General features: G+C 51.0%; 1 protein-coding gene across 1 annotated transcript in view; it reads left to right on the top strand.

Annotated features, from left to right (window-relative positions):
* Positions 1-519: 519 nt before the first annotated feature.
* The window catches only part of LOC144762152 (uncharacterized), a 37,797-nt gene continuing 17,494 nt past the window's right edge, over positions 520-20,822 (top strand). Inside the window, exon 1 of the mRNA XM_078647337.1 lies at positions 520-619. The gene's annotated coding sequence lies outside the window, so the exon portion shown is untranslated. The remainder of the gene's footprint in view (positions 620-20,822) is intronic.

Below are 20,822 nucleotides of genomic sequence, written 5' to 3'. Positions count from 1 at the left end.
TTACAGGTGAGGCTCCCGCCTCAAAGCGCATGCGTCCGGGGTTTGACGCGGCACTCGTGGAACACACTCAGTTTCCTCATCGGAATCAACGAGTGCCCAGAATCATTCAAGGAGAACCAGAGTATGGGTCAAAAGGGCTTTGGACTGTCAGAGAGCATACGAACCAAAGAGAAAACAGGCTCAGCTTTGTTAGCTTCAAGATTGGCAAGAAGGTTTTATAGTCAACACCCGAGCAAACCTAGAACAAGAAAGAAGTAGAGGCGGGAGTAGCGTCACCATGACCTATCAGAGGACTCCAGACTTATGCACCAAAGGACAACATCAGCCAGGGCCTCATCAAGTGTCTGAACAGGCGGCGACATGGGGAGGGGCGCCCTTAGTTGCGCCGCGGGGCTGAGCCTCCTCCGTGGGTCAGAGAAGGAGGCGGGGCTGGCGGTGTGGAAAACGAAACTTAACAGGAAACGAAACTTAGCAGAGATATTTATGGCTGTGGTCCAGAGGTTTCGTTCTCTTTGTCCCCTCGGACCACAGCCTGGTTACAGGAGCGACGTGGAGTCCTGGTAGCGGCTGGCGTGATGTGGCGGCTGAGTCAGAGGGGGCCAAGGCGTAGTAGAAAAAGGTTTATTATATTACATTTTGCGTTATACATTTTATAAACTATAGAGTTGCATGGGGCTCTGCTGTTAGAGCGATGGCGGCGGGCGGACGGTGATTCTCCTGGCTGCGCGGCATAGGCTTTGCATGTAGGCTTGCATGCTTAAATAGTTTGGAATGCTTCTTTGTGGTTCGCTGGTGGCGAGCGGGTTTTGTGAGGATTCCCGGTCCAGCCACGTCTGTTAGTGAAAAGCTGTGGGTATAAGAGAGGAAAGCTTTCGGTAATGTCTACCCTGTTCTTTAAATCAGTGCGAGATATGGGCGCAGAAAGTGTATCTTATGTAGATGATGATGTTGATCCGGGGCAAGACAGTGCTACAGACGGCGTAACGTGCGTAAAGCGCTTCGAAATCTGGCAGGTTGGTCCGGGCAAGACAGTGCTACAGAGGTGTAACGTGCGTAAAGCGCTTCGAAATCTGGCAGGTTGGTCCGGGGCAAGACAGTGCTACAGAGGTGTAACGTGCGTAAAGCGCTTCGAAATCTGGCAGGTTGGTCCGGGGCAAGACAGTGCTACAGAGGTGTAACGTGCGTAAAGCGCTTCGAAATCTGGCAGGTTGGTCCGGGGCAAGACAGTGCTACAGAGGTGTAACGTGCGTAAAGCGCTTCGAAATCTGGCAGGTTGGTCCGGGGCAAGACAGTGCTACAGAGGTGTAACGTGCGTAAAGCGCTTCGAAATCTGGCAGGTTGGTCCGGGCAAGACAGTGCTACAGAGGTGTAACGTGCGTAAAGCGCTTCGAAATCTGGCAGGTTGGTCCGGGGCAAGACAGTGCTACAGACGGTGTAACGTGCGTAAAGCGCTTCGAAATCTGGCAGGTTGGTCCGGGCAAGACAGTGCTACAGAGGTGTAACGTGCGTAAAGCGCTTCGAAATCTGGCAGGTTGGTCCGGGCAAGACAGTGCTACAGAGGTGTAACGTGCGTAAAGCGCTTCGAAATCTGGCAGGTTGGTCCGGGGCAAGACAGTGCTACAGAGGTGTAACGTGCGTAAAGCGCTTCGAAATCTGGCAGGTTGGTCCGGGCAAGACAGTGCTACAGAGGTGTAACGTGCGTAAAGCGCTTCGAAATCTGGCAGGTTGATCCGGGGCAAGACAGTGCTACAGAGGTGTAACGTGCGTAAAGCGCTTCGAAATCTGGCAGGTTGGTCCGGGCAAGACAGTGCTACAGAGGTGTAACGTGCGTAAAGCGCTTCGAAATCTGGCAGGTTGGTCCGGGCAAGACAGTGCTACAGACGGTGTAACGTGCGTAAAGCGCTTCGAAATCTGGCAGGTTGGTCCGGGCAAGACAGTGCTACAGAGGTGTAACGTGCGTAAAGCGCTTCGAAATCTGGCAGGTTGGTCCGGGGCAAGACAGTGCTACAGAGGTGTAACGTGCGTAAAGCGCTTCGAAATCTGGCAGGTTGGTCCGGGGCAAGACAGTGCTACAGAGGTGTAACGTGCGTAAAGCGCTTCGAAATCTGGCAGGTTGGTCCGGGCAAGACAGTGCTACAGAGGTGTAACGTGCGTAAAGCGCTTCGAAATCTGGCAGGTTGGTCCGGGGCAAGACAGTGCTACAGAGGTGTAACGTGCGTAAAGCGCTTCGAAATCTGGCAGGTTGGTCCGGGCAAGACAGTGCTACAGAGGTGTAACGTGCGTAAAGCGCTTCGAAATCTGGCAGGTTGATCCGGGGCAAGACAGTGCTACAGAGGTGTAACGTGCGTAAAGCGCTTCGAAATCTGGCAGGTTGGTCCGGGCAAGACAGTGCTACAGAGGTGTAACGTGCGTAAAGCGCTTCGAAATCTGGCAGGTTGGTCCGGGCAAGACAGTGCTACAGAGGTGTAACGTGCGTAAAGCGCTTCGAAATCTGGCAGGTTGGTCCGGGGCAAGACAGTGCTACAGACGGTGTAATAATGTACTGTGGCGTCGGGTGTCGCCCTCTTAAAGGGTGTTTTTCATAAATGTATTTTTACTGATTTATATATCACAAAAATAATAATCTATAAGGTGCTGCTCTGGAGTAAATGAGACCGTCATCTTAGTCCGGCGCGGCGAGAGCTGCAGTGTCTTTGTGGCTGTCTTCATGGACGCCAGGGCCGTCGAAAAGAGGCGAGTGTGCAGATAACGTTTCAGGAGGTCTGTGGCATCGCACAGAATAACGTCAAGTCGTTAGCTCGGTGGTTAGATCATAGTGCTCATAACCCTATGTTCACGGGTTAGATTCTTCTCATGGCAAATTAATAGAGGTGGAATTTTTAATTTAATGATTCTCAAGTTATGCCAAATAATATAGCGCATCACTTTTAAGTAATTAAATAAGTACAATGTAATGGCGCTATGATAGCTAGTTGTGTGTCCCGATATTACACTACCGTCTTTGGTGTGCCTTCAAAGTACACGCTATGCACGGAGGCGCTTGTGAGCAATATTGATGTCTCTGTTCATTGTCTTTGTAAAGCACCTCTTTGGTATGCGGGCTCGGGGACCGTGGTTGGCCGCATCATGGGTGCAATGTCGTGCCCCTTATAGGGGATTCGTGTTTCCTTGTGTTCTGGTTTCGTAACCGGTGATGAAAAGAACTGCAGGGACTTCAAAAAAGAGTCTCCCCTGCAAGTGATAGGGTTGTTAGTAAGTATCGCGAGCACATCGTTTTCGTAAAAGTGCTTTGTTACAAGTTTAAATCCTAGCTGGGCTACAGCAAAGAGCTCCTACTTTACAAACCGAAATTAATTATGCAGGTAATATGGTTACCGATTTTGAAAAACAAAGCTTTTCACTGGGCTATAAAAATGTTTGGTCGTGGGTTTAATTCCTTTAATCAGCAGCTTCTTCGAATCTATTTTACATACTCCCATTTTGAGAATAGTGAGCAGGGCGTGGGTCTGCTCGCTTATGGTAGTTGCTATGCAAAAGATCAAGGCTTCGGAGAGCGGTCAAGTAGCCAAGTGGCTAGTAGTATGACACGTGATGGTGTAGTGGAGGAGACACTTCTCAGATTTCTCCGGTGACTGAGAGGGATCGGACATTGCTATGTGGAGAGCATGTTGTTTAACGACCAGAGCTTCAGACTTTGCAACAGGTGGCCACCTGTTGTAATGAGTTTAAAGGTTGCCTATTTGTGGCAGTCGAAATATGATGGCAGACGATTTCACATTTAGTGCAGAGTCTGAGAACATAAATATCAGTTCAAATCGTATGTGTAGCAATGTAAAGTTTTGGGGATGCATAGTTATGCACACATCAGCATGTTCGGTACTGCAATAATTGTAAGTTTCTCCATATTGCAGAGGCCCTATGAATCTGGTGCACTTTTCTACTGCGGTTATCAATCAATCAATCAATCAGAGATATTTATAAAGTGCACTACTTACCCGGAGGGTCTCAAGGCGCTTGAGGGGGTGGTTGTGCTGCTACTGCTCGAAGAGCCAGGTCTTGAGCTTCCTCCTGAAGGAGAGGTGGTCTTGGGTCAGGCGCAGGTCGGTCGAGAGGGAGTTCCAGGTCTTGGCGGCCAGGTAGGAGAAGGACCTTCCTCCTGTTTTCGTTCTTCGGATGCGGGGGACGGCGGCGAGGGTGCGACTGGCTGATCGAAGCTGGCGATTGGGAGCGTAGAAGTTGACGCGACTGTTGAGGTAGCTCGGGCCTTGATCGTGTAGGGCTTTGTGGGCGTGGGTGAGGAGACGGAAGGTGATTCTTTTGTTGACGGGGAGCCAATGCAGGTCTCTCAGATGTCCGGAGATGTGGCTGTGTCGTGGGATGTCGAGGATGAGTCTGGCTGAGGCGTTCTGGATCCGCTGGAGTCTCTTCTGGAGCTTCGCGGTGGTTCCGGCGTAGAGGGCGTTGCCGTAGTCCAGTCGGCTGGTGACGAGGGCCTGGGTGACCGTCTTTCTGGTCTCGGTGGGGATCCACCGGAAGATCTTCCGTAGCATGCGCAGGATGTTAAAGCATGATGAGGAGACGGCGTTGACTTGTCTGGTCATGGAGAGGGAAGAGTCTAGGATGAAGCCCAGGTTGCGTGCGTGGTCTGTCGGTTTGGGTGCGGTGCCCAGGGCGGGGGGCCACCAGGAGTCGTCCCAGGCGGAGGGCGAGGAACCCAGGATGAGGACTTCCGTCTTGTCTGAGTTCAGTTTCAGGCGGCTGGTCGTCATCCACTCGGCTACGTCTTTCATCCCTTCGAGAAGGTTGGCTCTGGCGGCGGCGGGGTCATTGTTCAGGGAGAGGATCAGCTGGGTGTCGTCAGCGTAGGAGATGATGTTGAGGTTGCGTTGTCGTGCGATGGCCGCGAGGGGGCTCATGTAGACGTTGAAGAGGGTGGGGCTCAGCGACGATCCTTGAGGGACGCCGCAGATGACTTCGGTGGCCTCTGACTTGTACGGTGGTAGGCGGACTCTCTGTGTTCTACCAGCGAGGAAGGAGATGATCCATTCCAGAGCCTTCTCCTGGATTCCGATGTTGCTGAGGCGCTGTACTAGGGTGCGGTGGCAGACAGTGTCGAATGCCGCGGAGAGGTCTAGGAGGATGAGGGCCGCAGTTTCTCCGTTGTCGAGCAGGGCTCGGATGTCATCGGTGGCAGCGATGAGGGCGGTCTCGGTGCTGTGGTTGGCTCGGAAGCCAGACTGTGAGGGGTCGAGGGATCCATTCGTCTCGAGGAAGGCGGCCAGCTGTTTGTTGACGGTCTTCTCGATGACTTTGGCTGGGAACGGGAGGAGCGAGATGGGGCGGTAGTTCTTGTACGTTAGTGTGCATAGCTAATGTTAAGCCTCAGTGGTCTCAATGAATTGGGTTTGAAGTCATTCTGTGATGAATTGATGCCACTTAAAGTTTCTTAAAGTGAACATTGGAAGTAATTTCCTTAATATGTCCAAGGGCATTTTATTGGAGCAAAAATACGATCATTTCACCATTCACCAGGAACGCTTATTAATGTTTTAAAAAATTTTTTTTTTAGGGGTCTTCAAAAAAAATCTTTATTGATAGTTTAGCAAGCAACACAGCTGTGCGCCTACATCCACTTTGTGGCTGGCAGCTCACAATACGATCTTTGCGTCCTGTCACGGTGTATTGGCTTCCAAGCCGATGATTAACACAGCATACCGCCTACAACCACATCGGGCTGGCCACGTACAAAATCAGCGTTTTCTGTGTCAGCCTGATATCGTGCACCTTATCCACGCATCCCCCCCTCTCCCACATCGCTTTTATGTCCATCCTTCTCATTTCAGTATAACTTCAGTGCATCTTACAGGGAGAGAGGGCATAGCGCAACCTATGTTCTGAAGGCTTGTGGTAGACTCAGCTTTTTTATCAAACTTTCCAACTGAAATAACTGTTGACCTTGTGTAGCAATCATTAGCCAGTGTGTACACATCAACTGTGTAAACGTAGAGCAAACTCAACAGGGCACATTACCGTACATTCCTCGTACTTTCCTATCACGTTCTAGTCACCTTCGGGGGAACGTCTCCCATACGCACTTGCTTTCATCCATCACCCCTCCTCCCCCTAGTACAATTGCTGGTGTTAGTTCTGATCCATACTTCCCCAGGACAGTCCCCCTCTCACGTCACTTTCTATTCAGCATTTACTCATCGTCCCCTGACTGTTCAGCACAGCAGACCTGCAGGTATTCGCGCAGCGGGGCCCATATGTCTTTAGGTTTCGACTTCACAGGCAACTCTTCCACATATGTCTCAAGCTGGTCTCTGCAGAACACCATATCTTTCAGCCAACCCGATACCTTAGGAGAAAGTTTGTTGTCCCAAGTGAACAACACACGCCGTCTTGCCAATAGCAACGCCACCTGAATCAGTTTGTCCAGTGCACCTTTTGCTACAGACCCGTGCCCTAACAAGCACAGCGCTGGGACATTCTGCATCTCAATGCCTGTCATCTTTGCCACACTAGTGACCATTTCATCCCAGTATGTATGTACCCGGGAGCACTCCCAAGCTAGGTGTATGAATCCCGCATTTTCGACTCCACATCTCCTGCATTTCCCCTCTTCTCTCAATCCTATTTTCCACAGCTTGTGCGGAGTGTGGTACACCTGATGAAGGTATTTTAAATGAATGATCCTCAAATTACTGTTGGGGGTCAAATTCCCTGTCATCGCGCAGACCAGTTCCCACTCTGCTTCCGTTAGCGGGGGGTCCAACACATCATTCCAACGCGTCAGACTCCCATCCGCTGCGCGTGGGGTGTCCACCTGAACCGCTTTATACAATTTGGTTATCATTTTCTTTTTCGTGGGGGCAGTTATGACCAATTGCAGCGCGAGTGATTGCGCCGGTTCTGCCGGAAAATCAGGGTAGTGTGCTCTGACGGCCTGTCTCAACCTATGACACGTAAACTTGAACAACAATGTCGGGTTCTCGATGTATGTTAGATCGTCTCCCGACATATACGTCCCCTCAGTATAAAGGTCCCCCATGGTAGCTATTCCTACATCTCGTAAGGATTTAATCGACCCCTTATCTTGCGCCACCGATAGTGCAGCGTGCCCCTGTATAGGTAAAGCGGGCGCATATAATGGAAGTTTGTGTGTCCTCCGCCCTATGGCTTGCCAGGCCGCTACCGTAATATCTATTGTGTTTATTTCTGTTTTAGGCGTATGTCTACGAGCATGTGTTAGTATGCCCTTCAGCGGTGTGGGATCTGCATCCCCCTGCTCCACTGCCACGTGTGGTGTGAATGCATGGGGTTTAAACCAGTAATATGCGTATTGTGCTTGGCAGCATAGATAATACAGATATATATCCGGCGCCTTGAATCCTCCCTTATCATATGGAAGCGCCAGTGTGCGCCAACTTATACGTGGCTGTTTCGCGCCCCACACCAGTCGAAGGAGTTGCGTTTGGATTGTCTTAAAAAAATGCGTCGTCAAAGGGACCGGTACGTTACAAAACAGGTACAGTAACTTAGGCAAAATCACCATCTTAATGACAGCAATCCTGTCTGCTAGCGATAATGGCAAACCCATCCACCTGTCCACCTGTGTAGTAATCACATTGTATGCTGCTCCCTAATTTTCAGTGATCACCACTTCTGGATCCCTGTGTACCCACACTCCCAAGTATTTCACCGGGTCCGCGGACCATATAAGGGGGTATTCCATCACAGGGGATGTGGTAGCAGTAATCAACGGAATAACCACTGATTTTTGCCAATTAATACTCAGTCCGAAATATAGTCCAAACTTTATGTATTCTCTCAATAGTGGCGATAGGTACACTGCCGGTTCACGCACATACAGGACCATATTGTCAGCGTATAACGATATCCCTACTGGTCTGTTATCAAACTGCAACGCCGCAGCACTGTGTAACTGTCGCACCTTACACGCTAGAGGTACTAGGGCGATAGCAAATAATAACTGGGAGAGCGGGCACCCCTGTCGTGTGCCTCTTCCAATTTGTAGTGGCTCAGACGTGTCTCCCCCGATGCGAACCCGTGCCGTAGGTTCCGCGTAGAGCAATTGTACCCACCGGACGAACATAACGGGGAAGCCCATGCTATGCAGTACATGTATCATGTAGCCCCACTCCACTGAATCAAACTCCTTTGCGGCGTCCAACAGCACGGCGACTGCTTGGAGTTCAGGGTTTAGCACGTGTAGCATGGCAAACATGGTGCGTAAGTTCAGAGACGTGAACCGATCTGGTATAAAGCCCGCCTGATCCGGTAGGACCAGCAGGGGCATCAATGGCTGTAACCTGGTGGCTAGCATCTTCGCTAAGATTTTAGCATCTATGTTTATAAGCGATAAAGGGTGGTATGATTCACATTTCTCCGGTGGTTTGTTCTTTTTCAAAAATGTTATAATTAACGCCTGCCGAAGTGACGGAGGTAGTTGGCCCTCTTCATAAGCCTCAGCATACATTGCCAGTAGATGGGGTGCAAGGAGCTGGGCATGCGCTTTATAAAATTCTGCCATCAGCCCATCTGGTCCGGGCGCCTTCCCATTCGGGAGTGATTTAATAGCCGCCACTACCTCATCTTCATCAATTGGTAAACTGAAGTATGTCCTATGGGCATCGGACAGCCACGCGCATGCAACGTCCTCTAGATAGTCATTTAGAGCCTGACCTTCAGTGTCGCCCCTGGAGGTATAGAGTGTTTCGTAGAATCGCCTTAACGAATCTCCCACTTCCTTAGGAGTGTTGTGTTCCACCCCCTCATCATCTACTATACGATCTATAGGAGGCTGCATGGCTCGTTGCGTTAGCTGGGCCGCTAATGATCTGCTCGGTCGTCCACCTTCACCATATCTTCTAGCCATGTACCGTTTGGACAGGTATTTGATCTCTGAGTCTGCAAGTTCATTATATTCATCCATCAACTCTCGCATATCCATCAGCGTCTGCGCATCATGCTCAGCATCATACTGTGTTTCAAGCTCTCTCAATCTCCTCTCAAGCCCTTGTAATCTATTGCGTATATCTTTCGAAATCACATCAATTCTCGCATATCCATCAGCGTCTGCGCATCATGCTCAGCATCATACTGTGTTTCAAGCTCTCTCAATCTCCTCTCAAGCCCTTGTAATCTATTGCGTATATCTTTCGAAATCCCAGCCGGAGTGCCAATACACACCCCTCTAATCGTGGCTTTGAATGCCTCCCACAGCGTCCCCTCACTGTCCACTGATCCCACATTCTCTGCAAAATACATCTCAATGGCCTTCCTGATCCTGTCGGCTTACAAAGGGTCTAGTAGGGCCTCTGCGCGGAATCTCCACGTGAATGGTGGCCTCTGGTTTTGGGGGATGTTCATCGTTAACAGTACTGGGTTGTGATCGGAAAGCGTTCTGGGGAGAATAGTTACATCAGCCACCCAACAGTTTACTTCACCACTGACTAGCCAGTAATCTAATCTAGACCACCCGTTTGTCGCGGGTGTTACGTGCGTGCCAGCCAGCGTCTGTGAATGTCTCACACGGCATGCGTCCTGTAGCCCAAACTCTAACATACCATCTTTCACACACTTGGCAACTCTGCCCATTCTAACTCCTAATGGATTCGACTTGTCCAATGAGGGATCCAAATGTGTGTTCAAATCCCCACCCCATAATATCGCTGTATCTGGCCATGTCCGCAGTACTCTATACATATTCAAATAAGCAGGCGTGTCATCTACGACTGGACCATAAAAGTTTATGATTGTGACTTGGATATGGCCTAACTGCCCCAAAACCATTGCCCATCTGCCCTCCTTGTCAGTTGCTGATTCCAGTTTCTGAAACAACACCCCCTTTTTTACCAAAATTAGCACACCCCTTGCATATGAGGAGTAGGAAGACGCCAAACTGTACGCTGCCCATCTTTTCGCTACTCTAGCTTCTGTTACCCCCGTTAAGTGTGTCTCTTGAAGCAGCGCTATCGATGCATTCTGCCTGTCCAACTGCGCCAATACATGTCTTATTTTCCAAGGCGTGTTCAGGCCACGTAGATTCCACGATATTGCCTTATATACTGCGCCCCTCACGTTAGTGGTGCTATCCATCCTGGGTGATTCTTAGTCAAATACTTGTACAATATGCATTCCTCCCCTATTACCTGCCACATAGAAGAAGTACATTCAAGTGCCCCAACACTGCAAACTCTGTCAACTGCCCCCCCCTCCCTCCACCCACTTTAGCACACCCCAATCGCTAAAGACATGACCCCCTTCGAACAACCCATCAAACCGTAACTTAAAAACTGAGCAGTCCATTTAGGGATTACCCATTGGGGGTCGTAACCGCTTCCACCACTCCCAGATTATGTTAGGGAGGGGAGCCATCGAATCACAATTGCGCCCTCTTACCCCTGGCGTGGTAACCTCTTCGTGTGTGTCCCGGTCGCCCGCGCCCATAGAGCCCCCGCAGGCGCTCTCAGTCTCATATCGCCACTTGGTAAGTAATGTCTCACAATATACATACTACACCTTCAGTGCTGGTCACTAATCTATGTCCGAGGTGTCCGCTGCGTTAGTCTGTCTTTGATTCCGCAGCAGCGTCTTAGCATACTCCATAGCCTGCTTGGGCGACGCACATATTTTACCCTTTTCATACGTGCCTATCCGCAATCTCGCCGGGTACAGCATGGCATATGGGATTTGTTCCTTTTGCAGCATTTTTTTCACTGTTTGGTACTCTTTGCGGGCCGCTTGGACCGCAGGTGTGAAGTCCGGATAAAAAGACCGCACATTTCCCTGATGAGTGATGGATCCCTTCTGTCTGGAAATTCTCAGAACCGCGTCTCTATCGTGAAAATTCAACACCCGTGCTATTATTGGCCTCGAAGTCGCTCCCGGCGGAGGCCTCGCCGCCAGCGATCTGTGTGCACGTTCGATCACAAACAGGGGTGATAGCTCGTCTTTTCCGCATACCTCCAGCAACAGGGCCTCGACGTAGTCCTCCATTTTGCCCACATTCATGGACTCCGGCAGCCCCAAAATGCATATATTATTTCTTCGGGAGCACGCTTCACTCTCCTCGCTCCTTGCCTGTATCACCTCCAGCAGTTTGGCGAATTCATTGGTCTTGTCCGCGACCTGTTGCAGGCCATCCTCCGCATCCGATATTCGCTGCTCCGCCTCATACAATCTCGCTGCGTGCTTGTCCAACTTCGACGAGAAGTGATCCATTCTTCCTGTGAGCACTTCTATCTTACCGTCGATAGGCTGTAAGCTCTGCTGTATCGCCACCAGCGTTTTTACAATATCGTCGGTCTGTGTTGCAGCTTCTCCACGCTCCATGTCCGGCGCCGAGTCGCGCTGCTGGCGCCCCCCTTTGCGCAGTTCAAAATTCAGTTTTGGCGGTGTTTTGCCCGGTTTCCCCATTGTCACAAGCCAGAGGTCACACGCACTCAGATACGCGACAGCAGGACCACCCCTCCGCGTATTCTCGCCGCTGGGGACCGTTGCCTTTATAGTCTCGTGCTTTTCGGCGGGGACTCCCCACAACAGTGTCTCTAATACCCCTGCACACACCGGTCTGTAGTTTCAGTGGGGGATGAGTATTGGCGCCTTTCGTGCTCTCCGCCGTGGTCTTCTCTCGCGGTTTCAAGTACTCCTCGGTGTCGCCAACTCCAAGCTGCGTGTGCCTAGCAGCCTCGACGCTGATACCCTGCTGTACACAAGATTGGGCCCTGCGATTCCCTTGGGTGACTGCCCACTGTGCCCGTCGTCGTCCCTCCTCTGCTACGATCCAGAGCTCCCACCATTAATGAAGTCTCAGTCCCCCCGCGCGCCAGCGGTCCGCAACCTGTCCCCTCGTGCTCACGGTAGCTTGGGCTACGGCCCGCAGCACTCCCTGCTGGAATGAAGGGGGGAAAACTCTCCGTTCTATTCGTACTCAGCTTCACTCAGGGGGGTCGGAGCGTGGACCCAGCGCCTTTCACTCTTTAGCGCAGTAGCCTCCCCGAGGGACTCCGCGCTGTGGTGTGGCCCACCGACAGTCTTAGCGCCGGGGCCTCGCGTGGATCAGCAGCCGTCTGTGCAAAAGCGCCGCCGCCGGTAAGCCCCGCCTCCCTCTTTTCGATTTTTTTTTTCTCCACCGCGACTCCACGCACCTCCCTCCAGTACGATATCAGGGGCCCATGTGTCCCAGGGTCATTCCGCTTTGATTTCCTCCGGAAACACCCGTACTCAGCAGCTTTCTCTCTCCCTGGAGTCCGTTGCCCGCCTCAAGTCGCCATTTTCCGCCGGGTCAGTGTAGCTGTTGCGCAGATCAGTTCACCGCCGTGTTGTCCCTTTGAGCAACCCAGTAGGGCGGCTCGGCAGCAACAGGAACGCAATTAGTCAATTTCGCTCTAAGTTTTCCCACTTTTTGGGTAATTTGGCAAGGATATTAGCAAGTGTCCCTCGATGGCTGGCGGAGCTGCACTACAGTGCGGCCATTTTCGCCGAGCTCCAAGCCACGCCCCCAACGCTTATTAATGTTAAGGGGCAGCAACACACACGTTTTGCTTGGTGTTATTAAAACTCCTTGATTGAAAATAGTGCAGTGTTTGTTGAAAATACTTTTTATCGCTGCTCTTGGAAAACGGATTTGTGGTGGCGTTATTAGGTGACAATAATGTGGCTGCATGTTTATGCAGATACCTTTAGTTGAGTTGTTCTAACATAATAGCAACCCAGTACCGATGTACAATATCATTAATGTCCTCAGATGACTGGGGGACCCGCTGGCTTTTGAACCTGTGACCTTGAGGTCAAACACAGGTCCTTCCAGGGGATGCATTGGTCCACTGAGTCACCAGGCCCGGCTTAATGTTTGCTTGTGTGTCATTCAGTGCAATTGACACACAGGTTGGTAAGGGTTACTTTCTAGGGGGCTACAAGGGTTGACCTTGACCGAGGCGAACCACCTTGGCTCGGTAATCATGCGCAACACACTGTGATTCTGGGCAATTCACTTATTCTTCCCGCCTGGTGGGCGAAGTATCGAGGCAATGAACAGCAGAGGGTCACTGTCATATACTGTAGGAAGGTGGCTACCTGACTATGGTTACCCCAGATTTTTTGCCTGTGTTTAGCTGTTTTTTTTGACTTAGTTGACCTGGTTCCCTGCTAATCAGGGCCCCAGGCCATCTGCTCTCTCTGTAAAATGGATTCCATGTACCCTGGGTACATACCAATTGGAAATGGACTCCTTGTCAGCCCCTGTAGAATGCACTATAGGTGCACAGGGCACAGGAGCCACTAAGGCCTACCAGGGGCTGCAGCATATCTTTTGCCACCCCTGGCTGGTTCTTAAATTGACACAACTGGCTGATCACTCAGCTGGGGTAAGGTGGTGTACACACCCCTTGCTTAGATATAGTATACCTATGTCTAAACCTATATCTGGACACATGTAAACCTGTGAGCCACTCCTATAGACAGGCCTCACCAATCCTGGAGGCTGGGTGCTTGGTTTTTATGTGAGATGGAGCTCTAGCATGAGCTGAGCCTGTCTGCAGCCGTCGGGAACAAATCCCTAAGCTGTTTCAGGATAATGCCATACCATATACTATTAAGTGCCTTATAATCCTCGCGGTTATTTAGCAACTCTGGTTTGGCTTTATCAAAACATGTCGTGTAAGGTGTCATACGCTTTGGAATACCATCCCCTCGCCAGTTCTGGCGACGGGGATGGCATTCCACCCCTCTAGAGGGGTAAGACATGTTACTTCACTTTAATGCGGTTGATTTCTCCAAAGGCCTTAAGATCCACAAAATGGATGCCTCTGCCACAGACAAATGTCTGGACCCCTGGAGCTGACCGAAACCCAGTCAAGGGGGTCCTGGACAAAGGGTTTCCTGTCACAGGAGGGTGTCACCGCCCTCCAGACAGGAGATAGTGTATTGTAGCAGGGAGGTTTGAAAGAAACCAGACACTGCCTGGGGCGCACAAGGCTGCCCCTTGCATAATCCGGCCAAACCGGTTCTGGGGCACTCCAGCCCTCGTGCCAGGGCGGCCTGGATCAAAGGAAGGGGGTGTATCCACCCACTTCCTGGGTCCCACCCATAGGAGGGGACCTAGCAGGTAATCACGCCCACCAGATTCGAATAAGAGTGGGAGCAGTGCCAATGCACATCAGATTTCCTGGAAGAAACATTTGAAACGATATTCTGGACCCTTCGCCCTCCATCTCAACGTGGAAGCCCGAAGAATCTCCCTTGTGGTCAAGGAGTGACCACCCTGCAGCAGCAGGCACCATCCAGCCCTCGACGTCTACTTAGTTGCAGTTCCCGCCGGAACTCGAGCGACTGAGATCGACGAGATCAAGCCTGCCCAGCTTCTAACAGCCCGATCCACAGTCCCTGCAAAGCTGAGACCCGTGGAGGCGACCGGAAGCGTGGGGCACGCCATCTTGAAGTGACCACGAGACGCTGACCGTGCAGCCCACGAGTGACCCTCGAAGCTGTACACCGGGGTTTGAGAAGCCCCCACCCTGAGCTACTCCTGAGCCGAAGTTCAGCCCTCCACACTCGACGAGTGCTGCGTGGGGCCCTTTGGCACGATTTGGCTCAACGCGTTGGCCCGGTCACTTGCCAGCTGGCTTGTGGTCCCTGTGCCGACGAACTACAAAAGAAGACTCGTGATTCTGGTTGCTCCAGATCCACACCAGCTCCCCTGAAAGGGAGCCCCGACTCTGACCTTCCTGGTCCGAGTAAGACGCCATCTTCCAATCCCGCGTGGATTGCTCTTACCAAGGCTTGTTTGCTCCAAACCGGAAGCCGACTGCACCGACGGTGAGAGCCTGCGTGGGACAGATCGTGACCTGCTCCTGGACGTCGCAGATGCCCCAGAGCCCACGTGACAGCGAAGAGAAGCGCCTCGACGACCACCTGATTGCGCCCGACATTGCCTGGTTCCGTCCTGGTTCCACCCTGGTCACTGCTGAGTGACCCAGACTCTGTCCCCTCTGCTTTCAGGTACTCTACAACTTGAGTCCACCCTTGGACTCCACCGGACACTTCGTCTTCACCCTGCCTGCAGCCCTTTCAGCTTCAAGCACCAAGAGCCTGCGTGTCAAAACCCGACGCCACTTCGACCCTGTGCACCCACTTCCTGTGGGTGAGGTAACTTTGCTCCGCCGGTGTTCCCACACTGGTGCACACCTCTAGGGTCTGTGTGTTAAGTTTTGTTCCTCTAGGTTCAGCGGAAGTGTCCTTAAACTTTAACTATTTGACTTTTACGCACCATTGGTTAACATTGGTGCATGCGTGCGCTTTCCGCACATCTCCCGAATCCCGAGGGCCATTCCCGACTTCAGCATTGCTTGTCCTGACTGCTCCCAGCGATTCCCTAGGCCCTAGGCCTAACCACTGTTCGAGTGGCCTCTCTTATACCACTTGTTTAGTATATGGTTTGAGTGGCCCCCTGCCCTCATCCATAATTGTGCAACTTTGTATGTTTAAACAGTGCTTTTGATTTAACGCTTGTGCCCCTTTATTCATAAAGAATACTGGGGATTGTTTTTAGTAATAAACACATATATTTTTATAATATATACTTGTGTGGTGTCCTTTCATTTGGTATTACAGGATTGTATGTGGTAAAACAGCTCGCTTAACACGACCTCTTAAGTTAAGCCTTTAGGCTGCTTAGTCCATGCTACCACTAGGATAGCTTGTCTAATAAGGTTGACTTACAACCAGACACCATAAGGGGATTGTTTGGTCAGGTAGTAGGTGGTTCCAGAATTGGAAACATCCCCTACCAGGCCAACTTCTCACATTGGTGAGCAGCGGTGCGGATTTGAGCTTGCTGTTGTTTTACCATTGCAATCTTTATATCAAATTGAAAGATCACATCAAGTACCTCTAGGTACATATAAAATCAAAAGCTTAGCATATTAAGTTCTACTGAACTTAGTAGTTGTAGGTTGAAGGGAGTAGCACACCCCTGACTACAACTCACTAGCAAGGTCCAGTAGGAAAACACTTAGTGTAGGTAAGTGCACCACTTACACCTCACTAGTAACCATGTCCGACACAGGAAAGGCCTCAGGGTCTAGTCCTGTGACAGTTGACCCTACCCAGGCAACTTCTGGATATGACAAACTAACCCGCAGAGACTTGATTGTCTTGTGCAAAGCAAGAGGGTTAAAAAGGGGCAGAAGCCCCACCTGCCTAATCCTGGTAGAACTCCTAGAACAGGATGACTTAGAGAAGGCAAAAGCAGCTTCCCTAGATACAGGAACTGAAGGGAACCCCCCTGCAGTTGATCCCCCTGAAGAGGAGGATGATGATGACTTGGATGAGGACTCAGAGGTTGAGGACTTAGAAGTACAGGATCAGGGTAGCCAGGTTCCAGTTGGTAGGCTTAGCCAGGCCAACTTGGACCTACTGGGGAATGGAGAGGGCCAGCACCTCCCCAGAACCCAACATGTGATTCTCCCAGGCAACAGAAGAGTGAGATCTCCCTCAGGGGACTCTCATCTTTCTAGTGCCTCCAGAGAATCAGAGAGAGGCATGAGTGCTTCTCAGAAAGCTGAGCATAGGGCTAGAATGAGGGCTGTCAGACTCCAGATAGAGAGAGAGGAGGTAGCCCTGAGTCAAGCTAAGCTTACCTTAGCTCAAGCTAAACTTGCCTTGGCAAGAGAGCAGAAATTGTGTGGCTTAGATGCCACTGGTGGCAGCAATATTCCTAAAGAGAAACCCAGGTCCTATGATAGTAGAAACCTGACCAAGATTGTGCCCCCCTACAAGGAAGGGGATGACATCCACAAATGGATGACTGCTCTTGAGAGAGCCTGCATGGTACAGCAGGTTCCTGAGGAACAGTGGGCAGCAATCTTATGGTACTCCTTTTCAGAGAAAGGGAGAGATAAGCTCCTCACTGTTAGACATGAGGATGCAAACAATTACAAAGTCCTGAAGAGTGTTCTGATAGATGGGTTTGGCTTAACCACTGAACAGTACAGGTTGAAGTTCAGAGACACCCAGAAGACACAGACTCAGGACTGGACTGATTTTGTTGATTGTGCAACTAAGGCTCTGGAGGGTTGGCTACATGGCAGCAGAGTACATGACTTTACAGGATTGTATAATTTGATTATGAGGGAGCAGATCCTAAGTAATTGTCAGAACCAGCTCTTACACCAGCACCTGGTAGACTCTGATCTGACCTCTCCCCAAGAATTGGGAAAGAAGGCAGACAAATGGGTCAGAACCAGGATTAGGCCTAAGAATCAGGACAGTAACCAGAAGAAGGAGTCTACCAAGCCTCAAGATAAGGGTGGGGATAAAAGTAAAGAAAAGACTTCCCCAGGGCCCCAAAACTCCAAGGATGGGGGTGGGTCCCAAGACACTTCTTCAACTGAGAAAAAACCCTATTGTTATCCCTGTAAACAGGTGGGGCATTACAAAACAGACAGCTGTTGTCCCAAGAATAACAATAAAGAAAATATACCTCCAAAGCCAGCTTCAACACCTCCTGTTACTGTCAGCAGTAATCCCCCAGGAAGTGGAAGCACACCCAGGAATCTGGGTGGGTTTACTTTTGGAAATCAGGTGGACCCTGGCCTATCCAGGTCCCCATCACCCAATGATCTTGTTTATGAGGCTGGCATGGGGTTTGCCAACTTCTCTGCTTGCCCAAATACTTTGAGCAAGTATAGACAAGAACCCATCATCAATGGTTTAAGAGTTGAAGCTTTTAGAGACACAGGGGCTAGCATCACCATGGTGGCTGATGGCATAGTCCCCTCTAAGCAACTTTTACCTGGTGCCACATACCAGGTAATAAACATTGATGGCATCCAAACAAATCATCCCATGGCAGTAGTAAGTCTCAGCTGGGGAGGTGTCACTGGCCCAAAGAGAGTGGCAGTGTCCCCAAACTTGCCTGTAGACTGTCTACTGGGTAATGATTTAGAAATCTCAGCCTGGGCTGGGGTTGAACAGGAAATCCATTCTAGAATGGTAAATTCCAATGGAAAGGTTAGTGGGGCTGTAATGGCTACAGCCCCAATTCAAGATGTCCTTCCTGAAAAGGTTGGTAGGGCGGAGATACTCCCTGCCCCATCTTTAGCAAAAGCTCTTCCTGAACAGAATAGCAAAGCTGTTATGATAACAGCAGAAACCCAAACTGAGTCTCCTCCTGAAAAGGTTGGTGGGGCTGTGATGGCCACAGCCCAAACTCAAACTGACATGTGTGTTGTGAAACCTGAAATGATGGACAACTCCACACAAACTGAGAGCATGGAGGAGGAAGAGAAATCTCCCCCTCACCAGACTTTAGGACAGGATCAGCCTCCTCAGGGAACTGATCTTACCCCTGATGAAGGAGCTGCCCCAGAGGTGGTTGGGCCTAGCCTGACAGAACCTCTGATGTCAGTGGACCCTTCTCAGGTGGGACCCAGTCTGGAGCAGGTAACCTGCCCCTCTCTCCCTTGCCTTAGCCAGCCCAGGGCTGCAGAGGACAAGAAGGACAGTGAGACCCAGAGGGCCCCCTGTCAAATAAAGCACCCCCATCAAAAGATTAGGTGCACCAAAACTAGTAGCCCTAGTAAGGTGAAAACTTTAAAAACTCCTGAGGGAGCCCCCTTAAAAACAGTTAGGGACCTCCCCCAGATGGATTCTGTTGGGCACAGCCAAACCTGGGACCCAAAGGGCCCAAACCTGAACTGTCCCTCCAGCAAGCCAAACAGAGGGACCCAGCCTCCAGCTTTAGGTAGCCAGAGGTTGACCCTGAGAGCACAGTGCAACTCAGTTAAAGAAAGAAAGGCACACATGGTGGAAGATAATTGGAGGAAGCTAAGCCCTAAATTAGTAGAGCCTCACTTCAATACTCCATATCCAAACCAGCCTTTAACTTTGCATAAACACACCCAAGGTAGTGATTCCCTATGGTGGAGACCCTCTAATACCCAAAGGGTGAGGGACTGCTTAGTGGACCATGAGACAGGGGGTACCCATGCTAGTGCAGGTACTTCCTTATATGGCCACTCAGGCAATATAGGCTTACCTGGCCAAGGATAGCCTTATCTCCTTTCGTTTGGGGGGGGGTTATGTAGGAAGGTGGCTACCTGACTATGGTTACCCCAGATTTTTTGCCTGTGTTTAGCTGTTTTTTTTGACTTAGTTGACCTGGTTCCCTGCTAATCAGGGCCCCAGGCCATCTGCTCTCTCTGTAAAATGGATTCCATGTACCCTAGGTACATACCAATTGGAAATGGACTCCTTGTCAGCCCCTGTAGAATGCACTATAGGTGCACAGGGCACAGGAGCCACTAAGGCCTACCAGGGGCTGCAGCATATCTTTTGCCACCCCTGGCTGGTTCTTAAATTGACACAACTGGCTGATCACTCAGCTGGGGTAAGGTGGTGTACACACCCCTTGCTTAGATATAGTATACCTATGTCTAAACCTATATCTGGACACATGTAAACCTGTGAGCCACTCCTATAGACAGGCCTCACCAATCCTGGAGGCTGGGTGCTTGGTTTTTATGTGAGATGGAGCTCTAGCATGAGCTGAGCCTGTCTGCAGCCGTCGGGAACAAATCCCTAAGCTGTTTCAGGATAATGCCATACCATATACTATTAAGTGCCTTATAATCCTCGCGGTTATTTAGCAACTCTGGTTTGGCTTTATCAAAACATGTCGTGTAAGGTGTCATACGCTTTGGAATACCATCCCCTCGCCAGTTCTGGCGACGGGGATGGCATTCCACCCCTCTAGAGGGGTAAGACATGTTACTTCACTTTAATGCGGTTGATTTCTCCAAAGGCCTTAAGATCCACAAAATGGATGCCTCTGCCACAGACAAATGTCTGGACCCCTGGAGCTGACCGAAACCCAGTCAAGGGGGTCCTGGACAAAGGGTTTCCTGTCACAGGAGGGTGTCACCGCCCTCCAGACAGGAGATAGTGTATTGTAGCAGGGAGGTTTGAAAGAAACCAGACACTGCCTGGGGCGCACAAGGCTGCCCCTTGCATAATCCGGCCAAACCGGTTCTGGGGCACTCCAGCCCTCGTGCCAGGGCGGCCTGGATCAAAGGAAGGGGGTGTATCCACCCACTTCCTGGGTCCCACCCATAGGAGGGGACCTAGCAGGTAATCACGCCCACCAGATTCGAATAAGAGTGGGAGCAGTGCCAATGCACATCAGATTTCCTGGAAGAAACATTTGAAACGATATTCTGGACCCTTCGCCCTCCATCTCAACGTGGAAGCCCGAAGAATCTCCCTTGTGGTCAAGGAGTGACCACCCTGCAGCAGCAGGCACCATCCAGCCCTCGACGTCTACTTAGTTGCAGTTCCCGCCGGAACTCGAGCGACTGAGATCGACGAGATCAAGCCTGCCCAGCTTCTAACAGCCCGATCCACAGTCCCTGCAAAGCTGAGACCCGTGGAGGCGACCGGAAGCGTGGGGCACGCCATCTTGAAGTGACCACGAGACGCTGACCGTGCAGCCCACGAGTGACCCTCGAAGCTGTACACCGGGGTTTGAGAAGCCCCCACCCTGAGCTACTCCTGAGCCGAAGTTCAGCCCTCCACACTCGACGAGTGCTGCGTGGGGCCCTTTGGCACGATTTGGCTCAACGCGTTGGCCTGGTCACTTGCCAGCTGGCTTGTGGTCCCTGTGCCGACGAACTACAAAAGAAGACTCGTGATTCTGGTTGCTCCAGATCCACACCAGCTCCCCTGAAAGGGAGCCCCGACTCTGACCTTCCTGGTCCGAGTAAGACGCCATCTTCCAATCCCGCGTGGATTGCTCTTAC

Source organism: Lissotriton helveticus, chromosome 1_1 (genome assembly GCF_964261635.1).
Source record: "Lissotriton helveticus chromosome 1_1, aLisHel1.1, whole genome shotgun sequence".
NCBI classification, from domain to species: domain Eukaryota; kingdom Metazoa; phylum Chordata; class Amphibia; order Caudata; family Salamandridae; genus Lissotriton; species Lissotriton helveticus.
Note: the sequence above shows the minus strand (reverse complement) of the source record. Positions and strands in the feature narration are given on the sequence as shown.